This window comes from Megascapheus bottae, chromosome 2, assembly GCF_031878675.1.
Source record: "Megascapheus bottae isolate mThoBot1 chromosome 2, mThoBot2.hap1, whole genome shotgun sequence".
In the NCBI taxonomy this organism is placed as follows: Eukaryota; Metazoa; Chordata; class Mammalia; order Rodentia; family Geomyidae; genus Megascapheus; species Megascapheus bottae.
Window position 1 is genome coordinate 51,174,586 of NC_143510.1, and position 12,663 is coordinate 51,187,248.

The 12,663-nt window shown below is 46.0% G+C and overlaps 1 non-coding gene across 1 annotated transcript; it reads right to left on the minus strand.

The window, feature by feature from the left end:
* Positions 1-6,666: 6,666 nt before the first annotated feature.
* Positions 6,667-6,774, minus strand: LOC150066944 (U6 spliceosomal RNA). The gene has a single exon (XR_016534692.1). It is a non-coding gene; the product is annotated as a U6 spliceosomal RNA (small nuclear RNA).
* Between the last annotated feature and the right edge of the window lie 5,889 nt (positions 6,775-12,663).

A 12,663-nucleotide genomic window follows, 5' to 3' on the forward strand; every position in this document is an offset into this window, starting at 1 on the left:
TGCCTTTCCCCCTCCTCCAAGTTCTGGACATAGTGTGATGAGGTCACCTTTCAGGATTCTAGTCTTTATCTTTGTCTGGGGGAGGGGACCTAAATTTTCCCCTAACCCCTTTGCCTTTCCAGTTCCTTTCCTGCCTTTTTCCTCTACGGCTCCTCCCCTTCCAGAATAATACTCCTTCCAAATCAAACCCTGTGGTTCTCTTCCTGTCCTGTACCATAGTCTACCCTGGGGTGGGGTGGGAGTGTGTGTGTGTATGGGGGGGTCAATGTTATTCTCCCTGCCACAATCTTCCATTCATGGTGCTCTACTTCCTGTCCTGGCACCCTGCAAGAAGTTCAAAAGCCCCCTTCAGAGCCAGCTGCAAGCCCTAGGGAGAGGCCAGCTGAGCAGACTTGAGGGAGGAGGCTGGCCATGTCCCAAGCTCACATCTGCAGGTCCTGACCCTTTCTCAGGCGAGAAGCCTAAGGAATCTTTGGGTCAGCCTCTGAAATAGCAGTATCCAAAGGTATCCTCTAGTGGAAACCAGCCTCGGGGCTGGGAACTCCGTCTGAATGGAAGATAGAGGCTTGACAGCTGTAGAGTCCAGCAAAGTCCACGTGTATGAATCAAGCTTTCTCTTTTCTTTAAGCCAGGCTCTCTTTAAATTTTTGTTTTTCCCAGGATTTGGGAGCTTGGGATGGGGTTGGGTTGGGGTGCAGAAGGGAGGTCTGTGACTCAGCACCTCCCAGGAGCCTTGGTGGGGGACAGGGGACATAATGTCCTACCCTAGGCCTCCTCCTCACTCCTCACACACACACCCCCCTAGCATTGGCCAACTCAAACAGCCGCCCCCCCTCCTGTCCATTCTCAGCTCCTGTTTACCCGGGAGCCCCTTAGTCATTCTTTGGCTAGTTTTTCTCCTCAATATCCCTCCCCTCTTGGCTCTTTCTGTCCTTATAAGTCCTCTCCTAGTGGCCTCAACACCTCCTGTCTTCCCTCTTGCCATGCTTGCATTTTTCCTGGCCTTCCCTTCCTGTCTTGGGGTTGGGACTGAACTTGGAGTTCCTTCTTCATTGGAGTTGGTTTCTCATAGCCCTCCCTAGAAAGGCCAGCTAGGAGAGGGTCCATCTAATTCTCTTCAGAAGAGAAAAGGAACTAGAAAATGGAGAGCCAGTTTGAGTTAAGTGTGTGTGTGTGTGTGTGTGTGTGTACAATACTGGGGCTTGAACTCAAGGCCTGATATTCTTTTGCTCAAGTGCTCTACCAGTTGAGTCATTGTACCATTTCGGGCTTTTTGAGTAGTTTATTGGAGATAAGAGTTTCAAGGACTTTCAGGCCTGGATTGGCCTGTCAGCCACCGGAATAGCTAGGATTACTGGGGTGAGCCACCAGTATGTGGCTATTGGACTAAGGATTTTTGACTCCAAACCCAATGCTCTCTTTCCCTTTAGACCAAAACTTCAAAACTTCTCAGTCTTCTCTCTTTTGATCGTTCTTTGTTTCTTTCTTCTCTGTCTTGTATATTTCTCAGCTTGTAACTGGCCTAGCCTAAATTCCTCCAAGTGTCCCTGGTTTGTCTCTCGGATCTAACCTCTTTGGCCTTCTCTGACTGTTCATGGCCCAATAGGAATGATTTGCTCGGATGATGATTATTAATGATGGTGGCAGTGGTACAGGGGGCAAAGGATAAGGCCAGGACACTTACCAGGCTCCTGCTGTCACCACCTTGCCGGCCCTAAAAAGCTGTAGTTTTACAACCAGAAGAGGACATTTTTGAAAAGTTCACGAACAGTTTTTAAAGTCCAGAGTCAGCTGCATGCCAGTGGTTCATACCTGTAATCCTGGATTACTAGAGTCTGAGATCTGAGGCTCATGGTTCAAAGCCAACCTGGGTGGAAAAGTCCAAGAGACTCTTCAATGAACTACTCAGAGAAAGCTGAAAGTGGTACTGTGGCTCAGGTCATAGAGTGCTAGCCTTGAGCAAAAGAATTTCAGGGACAGCACCTGGGGCCTAAGTTGAAGCCCCATGACAGAAATAAAGAAAGAAAGGAAGGAAGGAAAGAAGAGAGAAAAAAAAGAAATATTTAACCTATTCTATAGGACAGGCTCTGGGCCTGGCCTTTGTTTTTTTTTTTTTTTTTTCCTTTTAGGCTTGACCTTTAACCAGCATCTCTCATTTAGTCTTCTTAGCTTTCCACACAGCAGTATGGCGATCCTCATTTTATTACCAGGAAACTGAGGTTTAGAGGAATAGCTGACAATGTCAACAGAAAGACTCAGCAGAAGGGGAAGCCAAGCCTCATCCCAGTGGATTCTAAAGAAGTGGCTCTTCCCATTTTTAGCCCTCTAAACTGGACTGGATTTCTACACCCAGCAAGGAGGGCTCTTAATCTAGATCTGTTGTCTTTAGGGGTAGGGAAAGGGAAAGATTGTATATACAATCCACTAATCCTCTGAAAAATAAGTGGAAGGATTCTGTGCATGTCTGCCATTTCTCTGGGGTGAGACTTAGTGTCTTCTCTTCAGATTCCTAAATGCCTGGAACTCCTGAAAGCACTGAGCCTGGAGGTTCTGAGCTCAGGAAATGGGCTTCGGCTTTATTGGATCTATAAAAAGTCTAGATTTATAAAAGTGATTAGTGAATAAAACTTGCCAACTACATCAGGTGTGGTGGTACATACCTATACTCGGAGCACTCAGGAGACTGAGGAGGAGGATCACGAGGTTGAGCCCAACCTGAGCTAGTTGGTCTACATAGCAACGCAGTTTTAAACAAACAAAAACAACTAGGTTGTTGACATAAACACAAATGGATGTGGAGATAGCATATTGATCTACTCAACCTCTGAAGCCTGGAATGATCCCAGATTACAGATGACCTAGGAGTCTTCTGGCCAGAACAGCCCTTCTGGTTTATTTGGGGGCTTGTACAAATTTAATGTTCTTTGTTTCCAGCAGAGCAAAACTCTGAAGAATTGAGTGAGAAAAGGGCAGGGTAGCTTGCTGGTTTGTGACTTCCAGATTTGGCTGTGGGCTCAGTTCTTTCAGCCCCTGGATAGAATCATAAGCAGGAGTTAGGTCTCCTAGAGGAAAGGAAGGAAGGGGCTCCTTTTTGAAGATTATGGAGCTTCAGGGGCTGGGGAGCTGCAAAAATAGGAGCCTGCAATGCTTTCCCTCATTTGTAATAATTAGTATACATCTAGGACTCTCCTAGCAGAGGATTACAATAGCTCAAAACCTAAGTACATAAAGTCAAATAGGATGAGACTAGATGGAAGGATCTCTAGGATATGGAAACAAGAGCTTTATCTTGTGTGATTATTGTTCTTAATGTACTATGTTATTGCTCTTCTTTATTTTTTTGCCCTTTGGTTAATCTCATATTATTACTGTATCTGACTTTGTTACCTGGTATATTGTATATACATTTATTTATTTGAAATAGGAAAGGGAAGGGGGTAAAACAAGTTGATTGGGAGGGGGTATGGGGAGAGAAATGGGGACAAAAATATGAGAAGGGGTATAAATGTGTGAGAAGTAAGTCACCCACTACCTGGTGAATGTAACTAACCCCTCTCTACATTACCCCGACAACAACAATAATAAATTAGGATCCTGGGTGTTGAGGTTGAGGCATTGCTCCGTGTGTGTGTGTGTGTGTGTGTGGTGTGTGTGATTATCTGACAGGAAATTTGGAAAGTACAGGAGAAAGCCCTCTGAATCTGAGCTCTGTCACTGCCCTGACTCAGGTCTCTGCTTATGAGAACTGATGTCTCCATCATTTGTGAGTCACCATCTACTATTCCTAAACCGTCTGCCCTGTGAGAAACCCCTCCTCATGTCTCATATTTAAAAATAAACCCAGATTCTCCTCTCCTTCCTGCCTCTACTTTGCTTAGGGCATCAGAGGTAGATGTTTGCTAGGGTGAGGACAACAGTCCTGGGAGATAAGATGCTCATGTTCTCTTGGAGATCTAGGACTTTGAACCCAAAGATTGAAACTGTGATCAGAGTCTCTGCAGTCTCTGGGAGTTTTTCTAGGCTAGGTGAGACTGGAGAGGGCCAGAGAGGAGACCAAGAATATTGATGGAGAAAGACAGGGCTGAGAGGACAAGGAAGAAGAAGCAGACCAATGGGAAGGAATTGTTCCATTTCTGTTAGTGTCTTCTCTTCCTTTTTTTTTTATTTTCGGTTTTTCTATTTTCCCCGATGTGTGTGTGTGAGTGTGTGTGTGTGTGTGTGTGTGTGTGTGTGTGTGTGAGAGAGAGAGAGAGAGAGAGAGAGAGAGAGAGAGAGAGAGAGAGAGAGAGAGAGAGAGAGGAGAGAGTGTACTGGGACTTGAAAGTTAAAGGGCACTGCCCTTTAACTTTTTTGCTCAAGGCTAGCATTCTATCATTTGAGCCACAGCTCCACTTCCAGCCTTTTGGTGGTTAGTTGGAGATAAAAATCTCAAAGACTTTTTTGCCTGGGTTGGCTTTGAACTGCAATCCTCAGATCTCTGTCTCCTGAATAGCTAGGATTACAGGTGTGAACCACTGGCTCCCCAGCCTTTGTTTTTTGGAGGTAGTAGAAATCTATTGCAAAATATAACAATGCCAGATAGGAAATTAAAGGAAAAAAATAAGATCCTCAGGGGTATCCTAATCATTGGCTTCATTTTATTTGCTTGCCTACCCCACCCCCATTAGTTTTCTTCCTGGTTCCTGGCTTGGCTTTCCCTCCTTATCTCTAGAGAGGAAAAAAGGTGCCTGCAGCTTCTCAGCTGAAGGGCATAGAAACTGGAGGAGACCCATGGGGTGGGAGCTGTGGTTGGGAGTGTCAGCTCTCTGGGATGGCCTTCCCAGATGTAAGCACATCTGGAGCCCATCAGGGAGGGACCTGGAGCACCAGGATTCCTTATGAACATCCGACGGGGGATATGAAGTTCTGTGGAGGAGCCAGGCGGGCCTTCCTACTCCCCCAAGTCTGCTGCCATTTCCAGCTTTCTCCTGGGAAGGATTACCAGTCCAGACAGAACATTCAGACATTGGAGGAGGATAAGGGGACCAAGGATTGCACCCCCAAACCCAGACATGCTGTTTCACTTGCCTCAGCTCTTTTGGACTCTATGGGAAGACAACATCTTTGATCAGATAGGAATCGTGTGTGTGTGTGTGTGTGTGTGTGTGTGTGTGTGTGTGTAGTGTAGAATAACCTCTGTCTTTAACACAATGGTTTGAAATTGGAGGACATAGAGAGCTCAGCACCCCCCCCCCCTGGGCTTTTCATGAACAAGTTCTCTTCCTGACTCCTGAAATCCATGGACCTCTGGCTCTCCTCACCTCTCTAGCTCCAAACACACGCTGTCCTTCAGCGGCAGTAAATTCCTCCCAGTCCATCATCACCTCACAATGAACACATTTGTGCTCCAAGGATCATGGACAAGGCTAAGGAAAGGTCTATCTCTTTGCCCTTCTCTTCAGAGAGGACTAACCTGTTGCACTGCTTAACTAGGAGGCAAATGGGGTTTGCAGTGACCCCTGCAAGGGTGTCAGGTGTCCCCAGCAATATTGCTGTTTTCTCTTCTCTTCTCTTCATTTTTTTCCCCTCGTAGATTGTGGGACTTGAACTCAGGACCTGGACGCTGACCCTGGGCTAAAAGTTCAAGGCTAGTGCTTTACCACTTGGAACCACTTCCAGTTTTCTGGTGGCTAACTGGAGATAATACTCTCATAGACTTTCCTGTCTAGGCTGGATTCTAACTAGGATGCTCAAATCCCAGCTTTTTGAATAGTTAGGATTATAGGTGTGAGCCACCAGTGCCTGGCCCCAGCAGAATTTCAAAAGTGTAAGACAGACAAGAGACTGACCCTCATGAGTCCAGTGATGTGTAATATGACGGGGAACAGAGGGCCCTCCCTTTCTTCTAGAGCAATAGCGGAGGAACAAGCAAGTCTTAGATTAGTTCTTCTTAAATTTTAAAATATTTTTTAGTGTGTGTGTGTGTGTGTGTGGGTGTGTGTGTGTTGATTCTGGGGTTGAACTCAGGGTCTGAATGCTGTCCCTTAGCTTTTTTGCTCAAGGCTGGCACTTGAACCATATGTTCACTTATGGCTTTTTGCTGGTTAATTGGAGATAAGAGTTTTATAGACTTTCCTGCCCAAGCTGGCTTCAAATCATGATTCCCAGACCTTAGTCTCCTGAGTAATTAGGATTACAAAGAATGAGCCACTAGTGCCAGATACCAAAGATTATCTATCTATTCTTTCTTTCTTACTCTTCTTTTTTTTTTCTTTCTTTTTTTTCCCTTTTTTTTGCCAGTCATGGGCTTGAGCTCAGTGCCTGAACACTGTCCTTGGACTTTCTCAAGGCTAGAGCTCTACCACTTGAGCCTCAGCACCACTTCAGGCTTTTTTTTCTATGTATGTGGTACCGAGAATCGAACCCGGGTCTTCATGCATGCTAGGCAAGCACTTTAACCACTAGGCCAAACTCCCAGCCCCTTACTCTTCTTTTCTTTCTTTTTTCCTTTTTTTTTTTTTTTTTGCCAGCCCTGGGGCTTGAACTCAGGCCTGGGCACTGTCCTTGAGCACTTTTTCTCAAGGCTAGGGATCTGCCACTTGAGCTGCAGCACCACTTCCGGCTTTTTCTGAGGAATGGAAGCCAGGCATGCCAGGCAAGCACTCTATTATGAGGCCATGCTCCTGGACTGATTATCTTTCTATAGAAACATTTGCATGTCATCCTTGCACAGGGGCCATGCTAATCTTCTCTGTATCGTTTCAATTTTAGTATATGTGCTGCCGAAGCGAGCACTCTATAGAAAAATTTAAAAATAAGAGTCACTAATTGCATTGTATGTTTTCATCATGTAAGATATGATATTTTAAAATAAAAATACACTGGAAAATGGCTAAATGTAACTAACAAATGCAGGAAATGCATTAGATTATATAGGTACCATTTTTTTTTGTGGTGAAAGCACACAACAGCTCTGCTTGCTATGTTCATCAAGATATATCATTTGTAACTACAATCACCTTGTGTTACAATAGATCTCTTGATATTTCCTCTACTAAATCTAATTAGGCATACTTTGGCCTACACCTTCCGTCCTCTACCCCGTCCTCTACACTTTTCTAACAATTCCAACCTCTACTACACCATGCTATTCTTCCCCCTCTCCTCCTCCTCCTCCTCCTCCTCCTCCTCCTCCTCCTCCTCCTCCTCCTCCTCCTCTTTCCCTTCCCTCTCCTTCTCTTCCTCCTCCTTCTCTTTCATCCTCTTCTTCCTCTTCCTCCTTTGCACTAGTATTGGGAACTTGAACTCAGAGCTATGTGTGCTTTTACTTGACTTTTGCAGCTCACCACTGCTGCTCTACTTCTGCCCCCTTAGGGGTTAATTAGAGATAAAGGTTTCATGGATTTGGAGGCCCAGGCTGGCTCTGAATCAAGATTGTCAGGTGTCAACCTTCTGAGTAGTGTGTCAGGATGATTCTTTTTTTTTTTTTGTCAGTCATAGAGCTTGAACTCAGGGCCTGAGCATTGTCTCTGAGCTTTTCTGCTCAAGGTTAGTGTTCTGCACTTTGTGTCATGGCTCCACTCCTGTTTTTCTGATGGTTAACTGGAGAAAAGAGTCTTTACTCTCTTAGACTTTACTCTCCGAACTTTACTGCCCAGGTTGGCTTTGAACCAGGATCCTCAGATCTCAGCCTCCCGAGTAGCTAGGATTACAGGTGTGAGCCACTGGCACCTGGCTGATTCTTTACCTCTATCAGAATAACTTAGATTTCACATATAAGTGAGATGATATGTTATTGTTATTTTACTTAGGATAATGTCATCCAGGCTCATTCGTGTTGTGAATGCTTCCTCCTCCTCCTCCTCCTCCTCCTCCTTTCTTCTTTTTATGACTACTATATTGCATTGGGAACATATAGCATATTATATCCTTTCAACCATTGATAAGCACTTAGGTAGATTCCATTTTTGGCCAGCTATTGTGAATTGTGCTGCTGCAAACATGGGAGTCCAGTTGTCTCTTTGACACATTGACTTTATTTTCTTTATCTCTTTTTTTCTGATGCCAGGGAATGAGCCCACAGCCTCTTACATACTAGTCAAGTCATTCTACCCTAGTTGAAACTATAGGCATGTGCTATGATGCCCAGAAGAGGAATGTTTTGTAGTATTGGAGTTGAACTGAAGGCTTTGCGCGTGCTAGGCAAGTGTTCTACCACTGAGCTATATCCTCAACCCCAGGTGATTTATAACGCTTGGACTCCAAGGCTCTGACTTACAAACTTGAGATACTAATAAGAAGATAGTATGGGTGACATTGCCCAGAAAGAAATGTCCTCATGACCTGACTTCTGAAACTGAACCCCCTTGGATATTACCTTTATAATAACAATAAAAATAATAAAGTAACATTGTAACATTATGAATTTGTAATCTACAGTGAGTTACTTCTAGGTCTGATGTTGTAAAATCTCTTGGGCTTCCTGCTTTACCTGCAGCAAAGTATACATGTGCTAAACCCTTACAGCACCCCATTTCCTACACTAGGCCTTACTTCTTGTTTCTTTTAGCAATAATGTATTCTAGTGTAAGGATAAAGTGGGTAGAGATAGAGGAACAATAAAAAGAGTTCCTGCTCCCAGTGCAAGAAATGGGAGTTAAAGATTCCTACCAGCCTTAACTCTCAATTGGATTTCAAAGCTTCCTAAGGGAAGCCAAGAGAAGGAGTTCCATGACCCTTTCTTTGGCTTAGATCTCTCTCTCTCTCTCTCTCTCTCTCTCTCTCTCTCTCTCTCTCTCTCTCTCTCTCTCTCTCTCTCTCTCTCTCTCTGTGTGTTTCATTTTGCTTTATTTCATTTATTCTGCTGTCCATAAAGCTTGCCCACTCCCAGCATGTTCATTAGCAATGTCAGACCTCGCAAACTCCTCCTGGAATCTCTAGATCTTCACTGGTTGATTCTTTCCAGGATCAGTCTAGAAGCTTAGAGGTCAAGTATTAAGAGGCCTCTTTGGCCCATTTCTGCTCAATATTTGACCAGAAGGTTTCACTTGCCAGAACTCTGGGTCTGGAAGCCAGGACTAGGGTCTCTAAGATAAAGTAGGGATGTGGGAGGAGATTAATCTGGGAAGAGGAAAGGCTGGGTGAAGAGCTAGTGGCTGAGGAAGGAAAAACTGGAAGGAAGCCCCATGCTTCTACTTTTGGATCTCCCTTCAGGACACGGCCATCTACCCATGCTGCCATGGCTGGCCGTATCCCCACAGCTGGCTGGGAGATCTCAGCCCTCCTTCCTCCAAGGGAATTGCTTACAGATGTTTTAGGAAGGCGGGGGTGGAGGATGCAGCTATTGAGAAAAGGAAGGGGGTAGAGGGAAGGAAAATCATAGGAAGGAGGGGGGCAGTTTATAGAAGGGAGACAGAAGGTTATCTTCAGGTAGGAAACCCTGTGAAGATGAGGAAGAACTCAGAGACAAAGAAACACTTGGATAGACAAAGAGGAAATGAAAGAGGTTCTCATGGTGGACATTTAGAGGTCGATAGAGTAGGATCTTCAGGTCAAGGCCAGCTTGGGATATCTAGAAAGAGAAGAAGAGGAGGAGAGAAGGAGGGTGTCCTTTTCCAAGCCAAGAATCCTACTCATGGAACACTCTTGAACCAAGTGTCTGATAGGTTATTTCTCCGTACGAACCTTCCATGACTCCACCCTCTGAATCAGAACAAAGTAAGCCTGTTCTAGGCAAGCACTCTACCACTAGGTCAAACTCCTGGCCCCCACAAAGTAAGCCTGTTCTAAAGGGCCTCAAACCGTGTGAGAGTCAGATTAGAGGCTGTTGATGTATCATTGACTGCTTAGTATGTATACGGTTTTGCAGACTCAGAGAAAAGGCAGTACGAAAGGAGGTTTTTGCTTGCTATTTTTGTTTTCTTTTCTCTCTTTGTTTGGTTCTCTGTCTTTGGGAGAGTAAGAGAAATAGGAGACAAAGAGCAAACAAATTCAAGAATGGCACCAACCAGACATTATGTTGGAAATGAATTATATAACATGTGGGTGGGGGATAGGAGAGAAAAACTGGGAGAGAGTGAGGGAAGCGGTGACACTGTCCAAAAAGAAATGAACTCTTTACCTGATTCATGTAACTGTAACCTCTCTGTATATCACCTTTATAATTAACAACTACAAAAAAGTGAGTCAGGGATGGGCAGTAGTAGATGAAAGAGAAGGCATGAAAGAAGGAAAGAGGGACCATCCTGAAAGATGGCGGAAGAGATGGAGAAAGGGAAGGGGAAAGGAAGAACAGATGGGGGGATGTGAGGGCAGGGGAGACAGTTATCGAGTATGGCTGTGGGAGCCAGACAGCCTTTGGAAGCCTGGATGAAGAGGAAAGGCCAATTCTTTCCTTCACTGGCCGATGGAAGGCAGCTTTAGATCAGGCAGAGCAGAGTTGACCCCCAAATTCCTTTACTTTTTCTTTAGGACTTGGTTTTCTATAGCCTTTGTAAGTTTTTCTAATATATATATATATTAATATTATGGAAGTATTGTGCAGAGTTGACATCATTGGTTCATGAATCCCTGCCCTTCTCACCCCTACCTCTTAGGCAGAGATTTCCGAAGCCACCTCCCTCCCTCCCTCCCTCATCCCATGTGACCAGGGGGGGTGGGGGTGGGTGGGGGGATCTTCCTGATCTCTGGGTTTGTTCCCCTGTAGTGAGGGATTGGGGGAAGCAGGCTGCTAAAGCATCCTGCTGGGGTCCACTCTGCTCAGTGCCCCTCCCCCCCCATCCAGAGCAAGGCTGAGATGCTTACATCAGAAGTCCCTTTGGCCTCTTTCCTGCTTCTGAATCCCAATGGGTGATATTTGGGGGTGGGAGGAGGGATAAGGTCTGAGGTGGAAAGTCTGACGCTGAGTTCAGGCCCCCAGCCTCACTCAGACTGAGTTCATCTCTCCAAGCAACCACAGCTGGACATTTTCCATGTGATCACCTCGGGGGTGGGGTGGGAGTGGGGCTGGCTTCCAGAAACCAGACAGCTGATGGAGTTCACAACGCACCAAGGCCTGGAGTACCTAAGTGTCTCCTCTCCACTTTTGCTGCTTTGGGCAGGGGACAGTCCCTGGAGAGAAAGGAGGAAAGGAGAAACAGGCCTGGAGAGAACCCGTGCTGTGAGAGTGAGGCCCAAGTTGGCCAAGTTTCTTCATGTCTCCATATGAATGGTCACTATTTGTGCTGGCCAGGCTGGCAAAGGATCCTGTGAAGTGAATGTGTATGTGAGGAAAGCTCCTCTGTGTGTATACCTCTGTGTGTGTGTGTGTGTGTGCGTGTGCGCGTGTGTGTGATCTGAACTCTTGAGCATGTTTGTGTGGTATATATGCTTGGCGAGGGTACCTCCTATGTCTGGGTGGTCCAGGCCAAGAGAGAGAGAGACTCTGTGTGTGTGAGAATTCAGAGTCCCTCTCTCTCTCTCTCTCTCTCTCTCTCTCTCTCTCTCTCTCTCTCTCTCTCTCTCTCTCTCTCTCTCTCATGTGTGTACTGGTTATGAGGCTTGAACTTGGGACTTGGGGCATTTTCCCTGAGCTTTTTTGCTCAAAGCTGGCACTCTACTCTGCTGTGAGTCATAGATCCACTTCTTGGGTTGCTGGTGGTTAATTGGAGATATGAGTCTCTAGGACTTTTCTGCCTAGGCTGACTTTGAACCTCCATCATTCTCAGATCTCAGCCTCCTTGAGTAGCTCAAATTATAAATGGAGCCCCTGGCGCCATGCTTGTGTTGATATGTATACTTAGCTGGGGAATGTGTGAGCCCTCCAGGGCGTGATGTCTGAAGCAGAGGAATGGGTCTCTTGTGGAAGATGGAGGAGATGGGGTAGGGCTGGCTGAAGCAGGGTGACCTCTGGGCAGAGGGAGCAGGGGCTGCTGGGAGAGGAGGTGCAGCCCCTGCTCTGAAGGTAGCTGAGCTGGAAGCTTTAGAGTCTCTGGTGTGGCTCCCAACATCCTTATTTCCCTCTTAGGGCCCTGACCCGGCTGGAGGAGGTCGGGGAGGCAGGGAGGGGGATAGCAGGAAGCTCTTGGCTGTTTGTTCCCTCTCTTTCCTGACTCCTTTGTGGCCCAGACTGGTTTCCTTCCTTGGCTAAGCACCTTGGCTCCTGGCTCATTTCCGCCATTTATGCCCCTACTGTGGCTTTCAACTTTGCCCAGTGAAGTTTTTCTAAGCTGGCTTTTCTGGGCAAAGGGACCCCCCTAGATGGGTGGGATAGGGGCTGAGGAATGCCAGTGTGATGTCAGGGTGTCCTTTCCTCAACCCATTCCAAGTCAGTAACCCTGGCTTGCCTGAACTGGAGGAGGGGCTCTTTTATCAGGGGATGAGAAGCAGGGACCCAGGTATGTGGTGACCTGGTGTTGCTCCTTGTTAGGCCTGAGATGTGGAGAGAGGAGCTGGATAGACAACCCACCCCCACCTCTTTTTATTGTGTAGGTATTGAGGCTTTGAACACAGGGCCTTGAATTCTCCCTTGGTTTTTCCTCTCAAGGCTAATTAGTGTCCTATCACTTGAGCTACAGCTCCACTTCTGGCTGTAATTCATTTATTTATTTATTTTACTAGTTAATTGGAGAGTCTTCTAGACCTTTCTGCCTGGGTTGGCTTTGAACTGTGATCCTCAGATCTCAGCTTCCTGAGTAGCTAGGATTA